This window comes from Mustela nivalis (assembly GCF_964662115.1).
Source record: "Mustela nivalis genome assembly, contig: HAP1_SCAFFOLD_2026, whole genome shotgun sequence".
Lineage (NCBI taxonomy): Eukaryota > Metazoa > Chordata > Mammalia > Carnivora > Mustelidae > Mustela > Mustela nivalis.
Window position 1 is genome coordinate 25,193 of NW_028134638.1, and position 18,386 is coordinate 43,578.

The window sequence follows — 18,386 nt, forward strand, 5'->3', positions numbered from 1 at the left end:
AAACAACTTCCCCCCATGCCACGGAAAGCATTCACTCTATTCTCTACCAGTCCCACGTAGGTGAAGAGTGTCTTCCTCCCTTACTTACCCATAGGTGTGGCATATGTGCGGAGGTGTGGGTTACTCTGGGGTGGGGCCGGTGGAATAGTCAAGTGGAAACACTCTGGGAAGGCCCCAGGTTTGTCCCCATCGTTGCATGGGGGCCCTGGGTGTGGAGGAGCTTCTTCCTATTCTCACCTCAGAGCAGCACTGATCCTGGGTGGCCTGGGACACCTGACCCTTGTCCAGCGAGTTGGAGTCGTTGAAGTCCCCAGCCAGCTCATTCACAGTCTCTGGGGTGCAGCTCTGAAAAGGCAGTGCCCCATAGACACAGGGCCAAGAGCCATTAGCAGCCTCCCGGAACATTGCCACCAGGGGACACCCCCACTAGACATCGTGTTCTCCAGTTCAGGCTAAGAGGGATGGCTGAAAAGACATTGAGCAAGGACGTAGCCAGAGGACACTCTAAGGCTCATGACTACCATGAGCCTTATCATTGTGTCACCCTCCCCTTTTCATCCAGCCTGCTATGACCTGGGGTATGAACATGACAGATGGGTCCAGCCTCCAACACCAGGCAGCTTGCTTCTGCCCAGGAAGGGCATATCCCTCATCCCCTGTCCCCACTTCTACAAACACACACACACACACACACACACACACACACACACACACACACACAAACAGGGAGAGAGAGAGAGAGAGAGAGAGAGAGAGAGAGAGATGCGCTCCCACACAGTAAGGGACAGTGGTGTGTGCCCGCTGAGGTGGGACCACAGTTGTTGCCCACTCTCCAGTGGGCTGCCCCGAGCTGCCTTGTGTTACCTGTTGGTGTCTCCGGCCCCATGACCAGAAGCTTCGGAAAAGAGGGCTGAAGCACTGTCTGCAACTGCAGTCATGTCTCTGGCTCTGGGCTCCTGTGGGCCCAGCACCCCTGGAAGTAGGAAGACAACAACTGAACATGGTGTTCTGTCGAAGGTCTCCACTCAAGTGTGCTGGAGAGCAGGTTGCCCTTTGAAAGTGGGTGCCTGGTTGCCAGAGTTCTAAGTTCAGTTGGGGCCTATCATGAAGAATATGAGGTCACGCTTTCAGGATTCTAATACCTGGGGCCCTTCCTAAAGTCACCCCCTCTCTGCAGCCCCTTCACTTGGCTCTTGACCTCTCTTCCCCGGGACTGTACACAATGAGCCAAAAGTGCCAGAGGCACCATGCTCTGGAATTGGCACTCAGGTCCTCCCTTTCAGGAGACAGAGCTGAAGTCAGACGTTTGTTCTCTGTCCTTTCCCACTCCTGTGTCCTCAGTCATTGTGTGTCTCCCCTAGTGCCCACATTCCCAACCTGCATAGTGGGGACCAGGGAGAATCTAGTTCCTTGGGACATCTTAGGGTGTATGTAGACCGTATTTGTGGTATGTGTGCGACGGTGTCACGGGAAATCAGAGGCACACATAGAAGGCCAGATGAATTGCAGGAAGGGGTGGGACGTGGCCTGGAGGAACGCTGCGAGGAGGCCTGGGTCCCGGCTTTGTGTCGTTTTGGAACCGTCCCTTTCCCTCTTGGCGTCATTATAATGGGGCACCATGATGGGGTGGAAATGCACGAAGATGCAGACTTTGTCATCCTCGGTAGTGAAACGGTTCAGTTGTTTCCCACATAGCTTTAGAAGGAGACCTCTTTCCCTCGTTCTGGTATATGAGGGGAGCAGCCTTCACAGTGGCTCCCAGGGATCCTGACCTGTGGTGGAGGCATCACTCTGCAAGCTCTGGGTGGTTAGCGAGTGGCTTCTGAGCCACGCGATGTACTTACTCAACGTGATGAAATAGCATGCCTCGTGTTTCTCTAGATGTCAGGCAAGGAGTTTCGCACTTCCTAGTTTCTTTGCTCATGGTCCACTTCTCCCTTGTTCCCCTTTTCTTCTCGGAATCTGAAGCGAAAAACATGCCCAGATGGTTGGCGCTGCCATCTATCGAGGCTCACAGTGCCAGGATCGGAGGCAGTGGCAAGGCCAACATGCGCCCAGAAACTCAGATTCTGAGTTGAATGGCTCCCCGAATGATGGGTGCTAAGTTGGGGAAAATCCTCTGCTAGTCCAGCCTCAGTTACAACCACAGGCTCACAAGTATGGTGATGTGGAGGAAGCATGCGGAATTGTGCCTCCATTCCTCTTCTGCAACAACTGTGGGGCATTCAGTCCATGCATTTGAAGATGCAGGGTATTGGGGCAATGCCGTTGCAGAGGGACAAGAGATCGCTACCTGTCTCCCAGGCCTGAGGCCCTGTCCCTGCCTTCCTCACCACCCTCTGCTCTGCTCCCAGTTGCTCTCCAGCCACACTGGATGCCTCTTTCATGTCCTCTGGCCAACCCAGCTTCTGGTAGTGAGGCTCTAAGGCAGAGGTGCCTTCCCTCTTCATGACACAGGGCAGCCAGACTTGTGTGGGACTAGCTCCCTTGTTTTTATTCTGTCCTCAGCGCTGTCCCCCTCAGTGAGGCCTTTCGGGCCTTTCTCTCCAATGACTCTGCAGCCTTCTTTCAGAGTATTCTTCGTTTGTCTCACGGAACGCTTGCTCTTTTCTTTCGCATGGCACTGTTTGGTGCGTTGGTCCATCTCTAGACTGTGGGACCCTCCATACTGTGTTGCACAGTGACTTGTGCCAGTGTGCATTCCCACGGATGGTGTCCAAGGGTTCCCTGTTCTCCCTGTCCTCACCGGCATTTGTTAGCTCCTATGCTCCCAACCAACAATCTACCGTAGGATCCCAGAGTTCCACGCCTGGGAACATACTCCTAGACAGCCAAGGAATATGGCCAAGAACTCCCTGCGCCCACCCCCATGGTCAGGAATCCTTGTGGACGCCGCTTATTCTGGTCATCCTTTTAGGGCCTAGGAACATGAAGTCATTGTGTTGTGTAGCTGAGACGTGCACAGTGCTCGATGTCAGTTCTTTCAATCCAACTGGGGCCGAAAATATTTTACTATTCATAATGAGCCTCGGGAAAGTTGACTTGGTAAAGGAATGACACGTAAGCAAAACTGGAAACAGCAGAAGCTAAAGTCAGTAGATGACGACAGGCATAGGAACACCCAAGCCCTTGCATCAACAATGGGTTCTGAGTGGGGGGAAAAAATCAGGGAAGGAAAAATCAAGCAGACGAAGGAGAATGTTCAGTTTGGGTTCTGTTTGAAAACATGATCAAGGAATAACAGGTCTCAAGAAATTAACTCTGAAAAATACCTTCTCACATAAAGTTGTCCCGGGTGGGGCAATTCTGTCTTTCAACCTCGAAGTAGGCACAGAAGGACATTTTGTTGGCTCCATGTTGTCTCAAGGAAAATGGCAGAAGTCGAATGGCTGAGAGAGGACCTACCTGGAAAGGGTATAAAGGGCCAGATGAAATGGTCCTGTGTTCATTTCTCCATCTTTGCAGCTTTTCAGTGCAATTTATTTTTAGGTCGTGAAGTCCATGAAGTTCACGGAGTACATTCTAAATGTCTTAAAAAGCATTAATGTCTTTGTCCCAAGCTCCCTGGAACCCACCTTCCCATCTCCTTGGCATCTTGTCCATCTAAAGCTCTTTAGCATGCGTCAGACTCTTCCCGCGAGCGCCTCCTTCCAGCCCTTGGCAAACACCATTCTACTTTCTGTCCTTCGGAGTCCACTCTAGGTAGGTCCTAAGAGTGGAGTCCAAGTTGGTTATCTTCATGCATACTCCTCTCACTTAGCACACCCTCCTCAACGTTCGCCCACGGGGTGGCGCATGTCAATGTTTTTGTCCTCTTTAGCGAATGAATACTATCCCAACGTCTGTATATACAACATCTGTTCCTCCCTGGACAGATACTTGGATTGCGTTCATGGGTTAGCTTTTAGGAACCATGCTGCCATGAGAAGGTGTGCTCAGATAAGTCTCCAGGACCATACTATCCTGTTCATGAATGTGGGTACCTAGCACAGAAGGGCAAGTACTAAAACACATGGTAGTGCGAAAGTTGATTTTTTAAAAACGGTTTATTTATTCATTTGTCAGCGTGAGAAAGAGGCATGCAGAAGCAGGAGAAGTGGCAGGCAGAGCAGGCAGGGGAGAAGCAGGCTCCCGGCTGAGCAAGAAGCCCGATGTGGGACTCCATCCCAGGATCCTGAGACCTCAACAGACTGAGCCACCCAGGTGTCCCACTCAAGTTGATTTTTGTGAAGAGCTGTCATACTGATTTCACAAGCATGCCCTTAAACATTCCTACCACACCCAATCAGCAAGGTTCCTAATTCTCTTTATCTTTGCCATGGCTTGGTCTTTTCCTTTCTCCCGAGTGTTTTGTTTTGTTTTGTTTTGCTTTGTTGTGTTTTGTTTTGTTTTTCTTTTTCCATGGGGAGCCAACCTCATGGATTCATAAAGGTATCTCATTGCTTGCAATTTCCTTCCTTGCGTATAGCTTTGAGGTTATGTCTCTTGCCCATGTGTACATTCACACATCACATTTGACTTGTTTTTCTCTTGTTGTTGATGTTGTTGAGTTCCTGGGATCTCTAGATATTGTGGATATTGAGAACCTGCCAGATCCATGGTTTGCAAACATGCTTTCCCGACTTCTGGACTGTGCTTTCCCTTGGTTGATAACGTCATTCAAGTCACAAAGATTTTAAGTATCCTGAATGTCCAGGGTGTGAGTTTCCTTTTCTTTTCCATCCTGTGCCTTGCAGGTCGTATCCATGAAATCATTGCACAATCCTGTTTTGTGAAGGTGAGGAAGATGGATGCTGCGGCGCTCGGAATTCAGAGAGGAAACAGGATCGCTGGTGGAGGCAGGCAGCAGCAGGAACTGGAGACGCACAGGCCTAATGCTGGGGTCCTGACCAGATGCGATGGCGCGATGATAGGAATAGGTACCTTGGGCGAGCAGGAGCCGTGTACTGGAAATGGTACCCTGCCCATTTGGGGCACCACTGTGTGTGGTGATGGCAGCAGTGAGACATAGGACTGGACATGTCCCCAAGCTCAGCCCTTCTTCAAAGGGAGCCTTTTATTGCCACCTGCTCCAGTCCTGTTTGAAGGGTTTCTTAATCCGACGAGGGACATAGATTTATTCCACGACAAAGGGTGATGATAGTGGTGTGGTGACACCTGTCTCCGAGGAACTTCTCATCCCTCTATCATGAGCCACTGTGACAGGTGAGCCACTGTCTGGAGTCAGCCGCCAAGAAGGGGTTCGAATGCCTCAAGGACACTGGGAACAACCTCCAAGAGGGACCAGTCTGTCATTGCCATGCTGAGCTGAATTCAGGTAAGACCTTTGTACCCTTGTTGTGTGTTCCCAGTTCATGGTCACGTAGTTCTGCAGGTTCTTCTATGGGAGAGAGGGCAGGGCCGTGTCTGAAGGGGAGCTGGAGAGCTCTGGCACGTCCACGACTGAGATGGAGACTTTGCCCCTAGTCATCCCTCAAGTGAACAAAGGGATGGATGTCATGCAGCATCCACCTTCCAGCCAGTACTATTCATGCCACCTTTCTGGAAAACTTGTAGTGAGGCCCTTGGAAAGGTTGGGGGGGGGGGCGCACCTGTAGTCACTCCTGTGGCACATAGGGATATTACCTGCTTGGGGTGAGTCACCTTGAAGAAAAAAAGGGTTTGCCCCCTGTCAAGAGTGCTCCGAAATGACTAGAAGGGCATGAGGACTGCAACTGGTGAAAGCCTGTTTGAAAAACTTCTTTAGGGCTGAAAGGGGTAGAATGTCCTGAGCATTGCCTTTTCGTGAATAGGCTATGTCATTTCCTTGCTTGAGGGAAGAAAAGAAATCATCCCGTATTTTCCACTTTGAAAATCAAGGAAACACAGAACCTTGGATTGTATTTTGTTGTTGTTGTGGAAAGTCAGTAAGCCACCGTACAGTTCCTCATCAGCTTCCGAGGTAGTAGTGCCCAGCTGTTCATCAGTTGCGTTTCACCCCCAGTGCTCATCCCATCGCATGCCCTCCTTTATGCTCCTGCCCGAATTGTCCCATACCCGCACCCACCTCCCCTCCAGCAACCCTCTGCTTGTTTCTTTGCTTTTTTTTTTAATTTAATTTTTCTTTATTTTCAGGATAACAGTATTCATTATTTTTGCACCACCCCCAGTGCTCCGTGCAATCCGTGCCCTCTATAATACCCACCACCTGGTACCCCGACCTCCCACGCCCCCGCCCCTTCAAAACCCTCAGATTGTTTTCCAGAGTCTATAGTCTCTCAAGGTTCACCTCCCCTTCCAGTTTTCCCTAACTCCCTTCTCCTCTCTAACTCCCCATGTGCTCCCTGCTATTTGTTAGGCTCCTCTGCTTGTTTCTTAGAGAAGAGCCTCGCATCGTTTTTCTCCCTCTCTGGTGGCTTCCCATTCAGTTTTCCCTCCCTTCCCCTGTGATTATCAAATGGCTTCATGCATAGGTGGAACTTAAGACCCAGGGCAGGGGATCCCAGTGGGCTTTCTTTCAGTGAGGTTATTGTGTACCTTTCCATGTTTGGCCGCATTTCGCTTTTCCTGGGAACTGACCCATTCCAGTGATATGTGTCCATTGTGTGTGGGGGGACGGGGGTTCTTCATTCTTGCTCAGGGAGTTGGGATCCTGATGCTGGTGTCAGGAGAACCTCCTCTGTGTTCCTGTTCCACTGGTGCCCTTTGGGGCCTCCCTTTCCTTCTCTGGAAGACGATGAGAGATCCAGTTGTGCAATGTTTTCCAGAAGGCCCTTTAGCTCAGTCTTCCAGGGGCTAGAAATAGCCAGCTTTGGTTTAGTCCACCAAACACGGGGTAGCAATATTCCCTTCAACTACTCCATGAGGACACACAACCAAGGAGAATGGAAATACCAGAGGAGCGTAGCTCCAAGGGGACGTCGGTGAAATGCTTTTACGACAGCCAATATCATAGGAAGGTGTGTGTTTTCTGTGATCACAGAGGTGGGCACTGGCCTTTCCATATCAACAGATGTCACTTTTGTCTTTGGGCTCTTTCACTGATCTTTAAGGTGCATTCACGTACAGCCTGAGGAGACCTGATTGGGAAACTCTCAGAGCGTAATCTCATTTTGGTCTCCTAATACCCACCTTTCAAAGACAATTTTGAAAATACAGTCTAATGGACGTACAGTATTTTCGTCGTTTCAGTTGAAGAGTAGGGATTCAGGAATTCTGTATGTGACTCGGTGCTCAGCACAGTAAGTGTCTTCTTAATCCCCACCCCCTCTTCCACCCATCCGCCCACCTGGTTCCCAACAGTATGTTCCCTATATTTGAGCCGGTGTTTTTGATTGCCTCTGTTTCCTGATTCCCTTTATTCTTTTCTGTTTCTGAAAAGTCACACATGAATCAAAGCCCATGTTAACAAAACACCCACGGTTCGGTCCACAGTGGCTCCCAGGGTTCCCCATCCCTGCTCTGTACCTGCCTGTCTCTCCTCTGAGCGGTTGCTGAAAGGTTTCTGACCAAGGGAACATAGGGCAAGAGATGGTCTTTGACAGCTTCAAGCTTTCATGACCAAACCCGTTGTCACTTCCCTGGGACTCTCTTGTGTTCCATCGCTTTCTGCCCAGTATCCCGGAACTTCGCAAGCCAGCACTGGTGTTTCGAATGGCCTTGCACAGAGGCCACAGTGGAAGCAGCGTAGGAGTGCCCAGGCTACTAGGGAGAAAGGGACTCAAGCTCAGGATTTCGCTTCCACTGAACAAACTGTCTTTCCTGCCATCCTGCCTCCCTATACTCTGGAGGAGAAGAGGAGGAGAGGCCTGTGGGGGTGGACCAAGCCCTGCCTGGCTGTTGATCTTCCTGACAATCAAACACCTCTTTGTGGCTGCCAGACGGTTGCGCATCGATCTCTTCCTGGTGGTGAAAGAGAGGACGTTTTGTCCACTGGTCCGCTGGCAAGTTGTCTCTCCGTGTGCTCCGGGGACAGGTGGCCGGGGCATTAGCTGCGAGCATGCTGGAAGTGCAGAGTGTCAGGTCCCTCCCAGGGGTACTCAGTCGGAATCTGCCCTTTGCCGAGAAACCCTGGGCATCAGAGCCTGAGAGGGTCGTCCCCCCAAAAGCACTGTGGAATGTTCCACAGAGGGAGCGCTAATGGGCCACCTTGATCCACCAGTGGGGAAGGGGTGGTTGTTTCCTGGGCCCTTTGGGCCATTTCTCTCTGCCGAGAACCCCCTGAAGGGTTGATTCCCCAGTGGCCCTGGTGGGGATGGTCCTGGGAGAAAGGAAAGAACACCCCCCAGGCTGGGACTTAGAGTCGAGATGGAAGCTAAGCCTGCACCCAACAGCAGGAGCTCCAACTCGCCCAGGCTGAGCGACTGCTCAGGAGCTCTGTGTTGTGCTTTGGCTAGGTCCTTATGTGTCAGCTGATGGTATTGGGGATTTTTCTTGTGGTGCTGGATCCTGTCTTCTTAGATTCCCTGGCGCTGTATCTGCAAGGTTGGGGACCCTTGGCGTGTCCTTTTGCTTCCATGTAATTTTGGACATCCTCTTTGGATTCCGGGTTGACCCAGTGCTGGTTGGGTAGCATGTAATTGAACTTCCATGGATTCGTGGTCTCTCCAGGGTTGCTCTTAGGGTTCATTTGGCGTTCCGTAGCATCGTGCTGAGAAAAGATGCGTGGGATGATATCCATCTTTTGGAGTTTGTTGAGACTTGGGTTGTGCCCTAACGTGTGATCTACTCTGGAGAATGTTCCATGTGCACTGGAAATCCAGCACTGCGGATGCTGCGGTTTCAGGGTGGAAGGTTCTGCATCTACGTGTTGAAACGGGTGCATCCCTCAAAGCCATAGATTCCCTGTTGATTGTCAGTTTGGATCCTGTGTCCATTAGCAGATGTGGGGTGTTAGAGTCCCCCACTGCATGGTACGGCTGTCAAAGGTGACTTTATGTTTGTTATGCACTGTTGGATGCCTTTGGGTGCTCCCATGGTGCGTGTCTACATATTTCGAGATGTTCTCTCCTATTACATGGCCTCCCTTGCGAGGAAGTAGTGTCCTTCTCTGTGGCTTCGTACCTCCCCCCTTTGGTTCAGAGTCTGTTGTGTCTGGAGAGAAGGATTCCTACCCTTGCTTCGTTTCGCATCCATTTGCATGATAGACGCTTCTCCCCTGCTCACATTCCATGTGTGTGTTGGTCTACCGCGTCAGGCGAGTTCCCCATTTCAGACAAGTGAGTGGAACATGGGTGTGTCACCTGGTGGATGATGGAGACCAGGGACTTCAGAACCACCTGGACCTGACAGTGCCCTTGGCCAGCCAGGAGAGTGTGGGGTTTCTCTGGTCAAGGATCTGAACCTTTATCCTGGCAAGGGAGAACCAATCTCTGCTCCATCAGGCCCCAGCCAGGGAGCAGTGGCTACCATGGACCTGACCAAGAGGGTCAGGGGCCTGAAGGGCCCCACGGCCTTGCCAAGAACTGCGTAAGGAAATGCAGGATGGCTGGACATCCTAGCTCCTAGGTCAGCATAGACGTGAATAGAGCCAGAGACACCTCCCAGTTTCTTTCGTTTTTCTCCAGCCTCACCCAAAAGAAGCAGGGAAAAGGAATCCAGAGATCCTGGATAAGGATCCCAGGGGGATTCCAGTCTTGGTAAAGGGTGAACCTGGAGAGCCTCTAGGGAAACTGAGGACGGGACGTCCTGCCTGCCCTTCTTCCATTTACAAAATATCTTCCTCAGATTTTGGAGCTTCCACAGGCAGGGTTGAATCTCTTTGCATGTGTTTTCCCTACATCGTGCTGATGCAATTCAGGAGACTGAACTCGACAACCGTCAGTCCCAAATACTGGGTCCAAACCCGCACAAACACACGCACACGTAGCATATCCCCAAGGAAGCGAGACATCGTCCTCCTTGCTTTAGAGGGTAGAGTAGCAGCCCCTCTCCTGGGCAGCACATAGTTCTGGGGAGGGGAAGGAACTCTCCAGGACTCGCCTGGTCAGGGTTTGTTGCCTTCCTGGGGAAGGACCTGCAACGTCTCCATCTCAGGGGTCCTGAGGGCTGTGTCTGCTGTTTGCCCAGATGCCTGACACAGAAATGAACCTGTCCTCTGAGGAAACGGCATTGGGAGGTGCCACCAGTAATGAGTAGTGCCACCAGAAGTGAGGAGGGCTGGCTCCTCTCCTTTCTGCCCCATTGAATAGCTGCTGACTCTGTAAGATTTCTGGGTTCAGGAATGAAGAAGAGAGTCTGTACACGTTGTACATTACCGTAGGAAATAAAAGAACCAAACGCACACGTGGGCAGGTAGAGGAGAAAATAAAAACCTTTATTATTATTATTATTATTATTATTATTATTATTACTACTACTACTACTACTACTATTATTATTTGGGTAAGAAAACTTTAATCCCAAGGGTTCTCATTCCTTTTTGTTGTTGTGGTGGTGGTGGTTGTGGTTAAATAACAACCCTTTAATTATATTCAATATTGCCCCTTCCAGAACAAGTAATTCTGTAGGGGAGAGGAAGGGGTGTTGAGCAGCGGATGGGGCTCGTGCACCACAAGTAGCCCAGGGGCCGAGGGGCAATCCTTGGCTCAGCCAGTGTGCATGGGTTCAGGTCTGATGGTGGCTGTAGCCAGTGGTCCTGGTGCTTGTGTTCTGCTGGCCAGCTAGGACCGCGGCTCCAGCTGGCATGACAGGTTGTAGCTAAGGACAGAGGGACACCTGTGAGTTGAGCAGCAGCTGGCATTCAGGAGTCCCTCCCAGGGTTTTCCCACAGCTGGTGTCTGGCTGCCCAGGGAGCCCTAGAAGGAGGATCCCAGGCGGGGCCAGCAGAAAGAGTCCACCCCGACGTCGCCTGACCCAGCTCCTGAGTGGGCCTCACCTGTCCTCCTCGCTGAGCCGCTCCACAGCCCAGAACCAGGCCGTGAATGGATGCTGGGGCTCTAGGCAGTAATTCTCTGCCGCCGCCTGGAGCAGCATGATGTCCGTGAGGACTCGGTATTCCTGGGCCGGGACAGAGGCACAGGATGCACCCTGAGCCTGGGTGGGGAAGCTACAGGGCCAGGTGAGGGCCGAGCAGCGGGACAGGGGTCGGGTCCTGGGTCTTGGCACACATGACCACCCTCCTGCATGCAACTTCGTCTGGTCCCAAACTGTTCTCAGAGGCTAGTAGAATTAGCCCCTCCTCCATCAAGGGAAGTTCTCCTTGATGCCCTTGTGGATCCCTACTGACTGACTCGATGGGTCTTGCACTTCATTCTTAGCAACCTGTCCCAGGAAATGGGAGATGGAGGGGAGTGGATGGAGCCAAGCAATGTTCTTCCCAGGGGCGTCTCTGATAGGGTCTGCCTGCCCTTCCCTACAGCCAGGGCTACGTATGCTCACCTTATTCTTTTTGCGGTGGTTGATCTCATTGCCCTGGAAAGTAGACAACCATTGTCCTTCAGAAAGAGGCCCCCGGTCAGTCCTAGCACCTTACACCCACCCGTTCTGAGGCTGCGCGTAGGCCAGGACCCCGGAGTGGGCCGCCAAGCCACACACACAATGAGACTGGGGTTAGGGCAAGCCCTGGGGTCCAGAGGAAGGAAGACTGGGGGATGCTGAAAGGGCTCCCGGTCAGCACCCTGCAGCACAACACTCTGTGGTGACTGAAGGGAGCGGCAGACGCCTCAGGCAGGCAGGATCTGCTGGGCTCCTGAAGTGTGGCTGATGTGCAGGGTCCTGACTTCACTGTCCCCGACAGGCAAGGTCTGAGGGAGAGGCTGCAGCCCATGCACACAGAGCGCATGCAGCTTCACCTTCAGGATGCGCTGGTGCTTCCCCAGTCTTGGGCCACCCGTCTGGGTGCAGACTCCCTTCCCTCAGCACTGAGATGGGCGCAGACTCCCTTCCCTCAGCACTGAGATGGGCAAGAGATGCCAGTTCTTAGGGGCGGCTGTGAGGCTGTGGGGAAGGGAGGTCTCCGAAGGACTCAGAGCTCAGGGCTCAGTCCGGGGACTCTCTGCTCCCTGTCCTCAGGACTCTGGTCCCTCCTCCACAATCCTCAGGCTCACCCACCTCCAGGTAGTCCTCCATTGCTGTATCAAGCACCACCAGGTCGGAGAGGAAAGTGCCAAGGTATGGGACGACACCCTGTGTCATGAGGGGTAGGTTTGGGATGAGTCCCTGCTGTCTGGTGCCCACAGGGGCCCTCCCCGAAAAGACTTCAGCGTCCTGGCCCACCCCACTTTCCCACATGGAAAAGGGCCTAGGACCCTTAGTTGCTTCCCCTGGATTCGCTTTCCCCTCACCCTCCCAGAACATCAGACTCCTCCTAATCCCCTCCAGGGCCTGCTTTTTGAAATTCAAAAAACCCCCTGGCTATGGAGCCCCGGGCCCCTCCCCAGCCCCAAATCCATTCTCTACCCAGCCTGCTAGACTCCTTCCTCCTGGTCCCCAGGAAAGAAGACATTGAGCAACTGTGGCGGCAGGCAGGAGGTGGAGCTGGAGTGGCAGGTCCCACCTGTCCTGATCTGGACGCTTCTAGCCCTCAGGGAGGAGCCCCTCTCCCCTGGCCTTGGAGGCCCTGTCCCTCAGGCACACTCACCTTCTTGGGCAGCCCCTTCCGCGCTCTCTGCAGCTGCCTCACCAGGCTGGCCAGTTTGTTCGAGGGCCGCTTCTAGAGGGCCAAGGACAAGATCCTTGAGAGCAGAATAGCCTCAGTCCCCTTGCGCCCACCGTCTTGGACTGCAGACCCTAGACGTCCGACCTACGTCTGCTGATACTGACGCTCCATTCCCCTGAAGCATGCCACGAGTCCTTCTAGAACAATCTCAGCTCCCCCATTCAGTCCATGGGGGACCTGGAGCTTGGAGCCTGGCCTCCCTGAGCCTGTTTTCCCATGGGCAGAAGGGGGAACTCCACCTACCTCCTGCGGTCTCCTGAGCACTCAGGATCCTCTTAGGATCATCATTTTTGTGGCCCACAACCCATCCCCACCCCATCTGTGAGCAGGGGCCTGTCCTCTGGGCTGTCCGCGTTCATGTGGGCCCCCATGTGGACCTTCTCGATGGATGGACACAGAGAGACCTGAAATCTAGCCTAGGGAGTCTGGATGGGCAGCACCCGCTTGTCCCAGCCCCAGGGGGAATCTTCAGCCCAGGCTGTCAGCACATTCCTGCCAAAGGCTTCTGCTCCCCGAGGAATGCTTCAGGCCATTCCCTACTTCATCCACACAGGATCACGCCTCCTCCCACCCCTCTCCTGTCCTTGGAGCCCTGCACCTCCCGTGCTACCTTGATGAGTAGTTCCCTGCCCTGGGGGTTGCCTTCTGTGCAGAGCTGTTGGAATGTTCGGAAGCTCTTCCTGAAGAGAGGGAAAGAAGTTAGGCTCAGGGGAGTCCTAACGTGGCAGGGTAGAGTGCGAGTCCCTTTTCTTGGAGCAGCCCCGCATGTCCACGGGGCTGGCTGAGGGTTTGCTCTGGGCTGCTCTGAGCACTGGGGTCTTCGTAGGACATGGGAGGGCGTTCTCCTGGGCGTCCCCCTGGGCGTCCCTTCCCAGCTTAATTGAACAGCTCGGTTTGGGTGGGGTTCTGGCTGAACCATGGGCAGAGACTTCAGTGGCTGCCAAGTCACCACGTGGAAATATGGAATTCAGCTGAGGCCAGGGTGGGGCATGGAGGACATTGGATTTCTCAAGCAGGAGGCCTGGTGGCCTGTTCCCCAGGAAGGCTGAGAGGAGCAGCCCCGGGCCCAGGTCCTTTGGTCAGGGTTTGCTGCCTCCCAGGAGGTCCAAGCTGACTGAGGGGGGCAAAGGACAGGCCTGTGGGAGATCCCGCCTCCATCCTGGCCCCTCCTGCAGAGAAGCCTCCTCACCTGGAGACGTTGTCCCATGTCCTCTGCAGGCGGTGGATGGAGGCACTCTGCAGAGCCGCCAGGATGGCACGCAGGGAGGAGTAGTTCCCTAGGATCTGACAGGCCTGGGGGAGGGAGGAGAAGGAGCTGTCAGTGGGAGAGCAGGAGCCCCAGATGCTCGAGAGCTTTAGTGCCCCCCTCGGTTTAGGGCTCCCCCACGGGTGAAGCTGATGTCCAGGGAGCTGCAGAAGGGCACAGGTCAGCCCTAAAGAGGAACACTGCTGGCGAGAGGGAGGATTTTCCCTCACTGCAAAGGAGGCGTCACGTGGGAACTGAGCGTCCCAACGTTGGGCCATGCCCCCGGGAGGAAGAGCCTAGGGACCACAGGCCTTAGAGCAGGGCCTTCAGCCCTGAGAAGGGAGCGAGACAGAAGAGCAGTTCCCGAGGCTCAGGCGAGCCTCAGGGAGCTGGGCCTCCCACAGCATACCTTGGCCACCCGGATCCAGTGGCCCACCACCACGGCCCTGTCCCGGGCTGTCATGCTTGGGTCGCCAAGGCACGTGGTGACGATGCAGCTGGCCACAGCATTGAAGTGGGCGATGGTGGCCCGGACTGTGGGTGCCAGGTGCTCATTGCCAGGCCTGTTCCTCCGGGACCAGACGGAGCCCAGGCACTGATGGGGCACCACCTTCTTGAACAGCTCCTAGGGGACAGGGGGAGGTGTGTTGAGCCCCACACATGTTCGCCCATGCAAGACTCATGTCCTCGGGAGGGGTCCCAGGTCAGAGCTGGAGCTCAGGAGGCTGCGAATGTGGCCGGAGCCTGCTTAGAGAGCCTGCATTTCATGCCCCTCTTCTTCTCCGAGGGAAGCCAGTGCGGGATGCCCCAGGAGCCAAGAGAGGCAAGGGAAGGGAGGAAGGCGTGTGCACCCTGATCATTCCATGTCCAGGGGGCCGCACCAGGTGGTGCTCCCAAGGGGGCATCTCCTCCTCCAAATGCTCATCCCTGCGGTCCCTGTCTCCTTACAGGTGCCCATTGTCACCTGGTGGCTGAAAGCATGGCTTTCCGTGTCTAGCCTGTCCTTCAGGACGCATCAGATGCCTAAGCCAGGTTGATGGTGCTCAGGCTCCCAGGCAGATGGGTGGGCGACCCATGGACGGGATTGCACACAGGGAGCTGCCCTCCTCCCCGCGGGGGACCAGAGCCTTCCCATTTACGGGCTCTCGCTTCTGAGTCATTGCATCTGCGTGGTACCTCTGCCTCAGTCCTTCTCAGTGCCTGTCTCCACAGTCCGCAGCTGGACAGTGAAAGCTCAGGTCTAAAAACCCTGATGGGTTTCCCCGGTCGGTTAGGGCTGCAGCTGAGATCTGGCCCTATATCCTAGGAGTCCACATCAGGGAAAAGCCGGTATAGGGCAGCGGAGAGCAGAAGAAAAGCCGGCCCTGCCCTCCTACCCTGGGGGCCCAGCTGCTCACCGCATCCATGTAGGTGAGCTGCTCTGCCACCAGCTTGGGAGGGAAGTCCAGGAGGTCAGGCTCCTTCTCTTTGAGCCGCTTCTTGGGTTGGCAGGATGCCTCTGCGGCTGGAGTGGGCTCAGTGGCACCTGCGACAGCTGGCGTGCAAACTCCCAGGCAAGCCGATGGCCCAGCCGTCTGTGCCTCAGGACCCGGCGACCATCCGTAACCTAGGAGCCCCTGTTCCAGTTCTGGAGCAGCCGGTGGAGGGGAGGCTGGCTCGGACCCTGAAGGTGATGGCTGATGCAGAGCCAGGGTTGCCTCTCGCTCCATGGGAGGCTCTTTGGCCGGCTCAGCTGCTAGAACGCGTCGCATAGCGGACACGGGGGTGGGAGTAAGGGGAACGATTCAGCCACATCACTGACACTCCATGTGCCTTTCCCTGAACAGGACGGATCCCATGGCCTTTCAAGGAATACCCAGCCCATGAGCCCCATCCCAGATGGCCTTCCCAGCTTGCAATGCCCCTTACCCTCCGCCTCAGCCTCTGTGAGCTGCAGAAGTTCCCGCTGCCTCAGCGGAACGGGGGCATGGGTGTTTAGGTCCCGGTCATGCCACGTGACGTGCACATAGGCCCCCTTGACCTCCACATGGGCAGTGTGCAGGGACTGCCCGATATCCTGCCGTGTCTGCTCAGGCCAGGTTCCCAAGATGGGACACAGAGTGCTGGGGAAAGTCAAATGTGGGGCAGAGTCAGAGACCTGGCCTTCCCTTCCTTTTCCACGCTACTCCCACAGCACCATCCTTTCGGTGTGGGCCCCACAGAATGGCGCCAGCCCACTTGCAACCCCTCTGGAGCTGTCCTTGCTGACTGCTGACCACGTGGGATGAGGGAGGGACCTCCCATAGGTCTGTCCTTTGGCCCCTCAGTCATGCATCCTCCCTGCAGACCAGTGTCTGGGCTTTGGTTGGAGGCCGACGGGTGAGTGGTCCGGTCCCCACCCTTTCTGTCCTTGGCCCCACTTGTGGTGGTCAGCGGAGGTGGATATGGATAGGGGCAGGCGGAGCAAGAATGGACCATCCAAGGGATGGCTGTTGTAGGCACCAACTCAGCCCACAATGGGCTCTGCTTCCCAGAGTGCTTGGCATCCCGTCCACACCTCTCTCGGACTCTTTGGCCTCTTCAGAGGAAGCTGCCCCACTAAGCTCTCCCATGGAAATCGAGAGTCCTGGGAGATCCATGGTTCTGAACATCCCTCGCCAGCAACATCCCCTGTCGCCTCCCACCCTGCTCTGTGGAGGCAGCAGGACCTCCTCTGGCACCCAAAGACCTATCCTGTTCTTCCTTGATCGTAGAGTGCATCCTCGTGGTCCCAAGAGAGGTGGATCCATTCATCCCTAGAGTAGGTCACAGAGATGCCCCATCTGATGAACGCTAGACATGCGTGCTTAGGATGTGGAGAGTGCCTATGTGACCCTGGGACGAGAATGGAGACCCAGACATTGTCTCTACGTTACCCATTCACTGCTCTTGGTGACTAGAGAGAGCCTGCATTCCTAGGTGCTTAAGAGCCATGATTGAATGAAATCATCCCAAACAGGACTTTGCAAATCCTGAGTGGCCCTTGGGCTGCTCTGCCTGCTCCCAGTGTCCCCTCGACCTGGGCACATAAAGGACCACAGTCAGGACCAGCTAGATGGCATCTCAGAGGTCCTTTGCCAATAGGAAAGCTGCCAGCTTTCCGTTTCCTTTCTCTAGACCCAGAAGGACCACAGGCCTGTGAGGGTTGAGCCTGAACGCGTCTTCCCTGGAGAGGGAAATGTTCAGCGCGAAGACGCCCAGCATGTCCAGCAGCCCTTTCTGCAGAGCCGGGCCCCAGAGAGGCGCGTGCCATGTTTCCTCCCATGACTCCCTGCAGTCGCCCTACGAGGTTCATCCTTTTAGCACCTCCACTTTTCCGGACAGGAGAGGGAAAGTCAGAGAGGTGCAGATACATTCCCAAGTCCTACAACTAGTAGACGGAAGGCTCCCCCTTGTGCTGGCTATGAGGTGGGCACTCACCGAGGGAACTGGTGATCCCGGACCTGCCGGGCTGACGGGAACATCTGATAGATGGAGAACATGGTGGTGACGATTGAGAGGCTTCTATCCGGGAAGGATAGCAGCAGGGAATGTCTCCATCTCTGCACTGTGCCTTGTTTGAGCTCCAGCATCGTGCAGGCCTCGTCCGGGGACAGGGATGATGCCTTTTCCAGCAGGCAGACAAGGGGGCGGGGTGGGGAGCAACATAGTCAGCTTCAACGCCGTGAAGCCCCAGGAAGAGCAGGGTCTGGAGCTCAGACTGCATCCTCCCATCCCTTTGGGAACTTGGGCAAGACGACGAGGGACTTGTGTGCCCACCCAGAAAAAAGGTTCTTGGCTGAAAACCTAAAACCAACCTCCAAAGGACCCATCTAGGCTTAAATGTACTGGTGACTTCAACATGTGTGGTTCGCTGGACAGCAATAGCCTGTCTGTCTCTTCCTAGCCCGTATGAAGATCTGTATGTGTATGCCATGGAGTCATGAGGAAGGAGCCCTACTGTTGAGAGGAGAAAAGAGAGGTTGAGAATCTCCAAGCCTGCTCAAGGTCATCCGCGTTGGGTCTGAGATCTGTCCAAAGCATGGGCTACATGGCATTTCGCCTATGCTGATGCGGTTTGGCCTGTTGCTGTCAGGGGCAGAAAGGTTCAGGGGGAAACCACCTTCCTTGGCAGGCCCCAGGGCAGCCAGTTGTGTCTAGTCTGGGCTGTGGGCTGGCCCCGGTCATCTCTGGGTCCTGAGACTGGCCATGAACCTGGGCCCGTTCTCACCCCAGACCAGGACTGGATGTTGTTGGTGGCCTGAGGTCCCTGCTGCTTGTCAAGGGAGATGGAGTAGCTGAAGCCTTGCAGCAGCTCATGCCAGAGCCAGCTACCTGGGCCAGGAGGCATCGGAGGCCTTCCACCCAATCTTTGGGTCTACGGTCTGGCAGATGGAGTGACCCAAATCATCTGTGAGGACCCTTGAGGTGCCCTTTCCTTGCAGCATTGCTGGAATGGCAAGCAGTTTGAGTCACGTCAAATTCCAGCAGCAATGCTAGACCGAG

General features: G+C 54.6%; 2 long non-coding RNA genes across 2 annotated transcripts in view; one reads left to right on the forward strand and one right to left on the reverse strand.

Moving 5' to 3' along the window:
• Positions 1-18,386, forward strand: part of LOC309858209 — a 60,675-nt gene that overhangs the window by 13,939 nt on the left and 28,350 nt on the right. The window contains exon 2 of the long non-coding RNA XR_014308103.1: positions 4,737-5,317. This is a non-coding gene — a long non-coding RNA (uncharacterized lncRNA). The remainder of the gene's footprint in view (positions 1-4,736; positions 5,318-18,386) is intronic.
• On the reverse strand, positions 10,456-12,384 carry LOC309858207. Its single transcript, XR_014308102.1, has 4 exons — positions 12,031-12,384; positions 11,359-11,391; positions 10,856-10,977; positions 10,456-10,677 (listed from the first exon to the last, which is right to left on the reverse strand). It is a non-coding gene; the product is annotated as an uncharacterized lncRNA (long non-coding RNA).